We start from the raw sequence: 2,058 nt of genomic DNA, 5'->3' as shown, positions 1-2,058 counted from the left end.
TCAAAGCTCAAGAGCTGATGGTGGTGGCAGGGCCTCAGACCCAGAGCTCCCTTCCCAGGCTGGTGGCAGGTGAACAAGTGTGGTCCAGAGCTAAGGGAGGGAGGCCAGGCTTTTTCAACCTCATCTGATGGCTTCTGGCCACAGTAATTGTTGGGTGGTGATGGGCAACAAGGGACTTGAGGAGGGGAAAGCAGCACCCTTTGATAAAGGTGGGGAGACTGGAAGCTCTGAATTCCTCACCCGAGGCCAATTTCAGGGGAGGGGAGGTTACAATTTAAGCTTTGACCAAGGGTGGGAGTGGAGGAGTGGGAACCATGGCTTGGATGGGGCAATCACTTAAGACTTAAGAAAGCATGGGTACAGCCAGAGCACCCCAAGCCTAGTGGTGGTCAGTCCCACAGCTGCTACCTGAAACCTCCCCATCTATTCTATGGGCCACCACACAGCTGTGGCAGAGGGCGGGGCGGGCAAAGGCATACCCAGGCCAAGTGCCAGCAGCAGGTGAATGTGTGAGACGTGTCTGTCCACAGTTGCGTTAGCTGTGCCCACCACTCCCAAAGGAAACCGATTTCAACACACCTTATTGATCCCATGAGTTCAACCAGGCAGACAGCAGTTATACTCGACAGATGATGTTACACAGCACAACTTAGGTATTTCAAATGGACAAGAAGTTAGTATCAGAGCAGTGTCTCAGGATGAAGTCTAAATGGGGCTTCCTCTCCAGTACTTTGAGGTCTACAGATGGATCTAGAAAATTCACTACTATGGAAAATGAAGACTTGGGTTGGATGGGGAAGGGAGGCCGGGGCCTTGGTGACTAATGGCTGTAACACTGTCCTTCTGGTGGCTGTAGCAGCTTCATGTTCTCTTTTGACATCATCAAGCGCCTCAGTTCCTGCAGGATGACTTTGAGGCTGTGGGAATTCTGTCACTTTGCCAGCACTGCAATGGCTCGTGGATCCACCACTCCATTGGAACTGCTCACGCCGTTCATATTGACTCTTGTTACAAATCTCACAGACTGGGATGCTTCTGGATACTAGCGTGGCCCACACTCTATCTTAAGGCTGCATATTCGGTTTTCATAAATTGTTCGTGGAGGCCCAATTATCATGCCTGTCCATCTTGTGAGTGTCATGTCCTCATCGTCTTCCAGACCCTAGCTAACTGTGCTGTCGCCTACTCCTTTCTGGCCTTCTTCCAGCCCTTCCAACAGTCGGAAATATCAAAGGACTTTTACTCCCGAGCCTGTGGTGGCTGCCATCTTGCGTTGCTATCGCTCGAAGTCAGTCCTTCCTTTCTTCCTCTACCCCTATGTCCCTAGCTCCTTCTCTCTCTCTCTCTCTCTCTCTCTCTCTCTCTCTCTCTCTCTCTCTCTCTCTCTCTCTTTACCATAGGGTCTCATAAACCCCAGACTTGCCTGAAGCTCACTATATATCCAGTGATGACTTTGAATGTCTGATATTCACCAATAAATTGTAGATACGAACAACCATGCCTGATCTTGTACAGTTTTGGAACTCATCCAAGGGTGTCTTACATACTGGCATGTAGCCTGTCAATTGAGCAACTTACCAAATCTCTTCCTGTTTCTTCCTTGTTCCCTTCCTTCCTTCCTTCCTTCCTTCCTTCCTTCCTTCCTTCCTTCCTTCCATGCTTTCTTTCTTCCCTTCTTTTATTTTCCTTCTGTTCTTTCTGTTCATGCATTTTGTTTTCATTTTGATTTTGAAGTTAAAAGCTATTACTCAAGTTTTCACTTCTTGAAACCAGAAAGCATGAGCTGTAGAGCATTTAGACTTTCATATGTAGGAATCATTGTGTACCTATAGCAAAAACTTTATACATTAAAGGTGACAGAAGCATTATTGTCTCAAAGTACTGGCTCTGTTCTTCAATTATTGTTAGAGACTTTTATTATTATTAATAGTCCACATAATCTAATATGTATACTATGAACATCTGCATTTTGAAAATGACAAAGGGGTATAAATTACATTTTCAATGCAGTAACACAGAAACAACCATTTTTCTAATATTCTCATTCTAGAGTTAATA

At 45.9% G+C, this 2,058-nt stretch overlaps 1 pseudogene; it reads right to left on the bottom strand.

Moving 5' to 3' along the window:
- Positions 1–505: 505 nt before the first annotated feature.
- Ube2v1-ps12 (ubiquitin conjugating enzyme E2 V1, pseudogene 12) lies at positions 506–1,182 on the bottom strand (annotated as a pseudogene).
- Positions 1,183–2,058: the final 876 nt, after the last annotated feature.

The sequence above is a fragment of the Rattus norvegicus genome, chromosome 4, assembly GCF_036323735.1.
Source record: "Rattus norvegicus strain BN/NHsdMcwi chromosome 4, GRCr8, whole genome shotgun sequence".
Classification (NCBI taxonomy): domain Eukaryota; kingdom Metazoa; phylum Chordata; class Mammalia; order Rodentia; family Muridae; genus Rattus; species Rattus norvegicus.
This window is presented reverse-complemented; position numbering and strand designations above follow the sequence as displayed.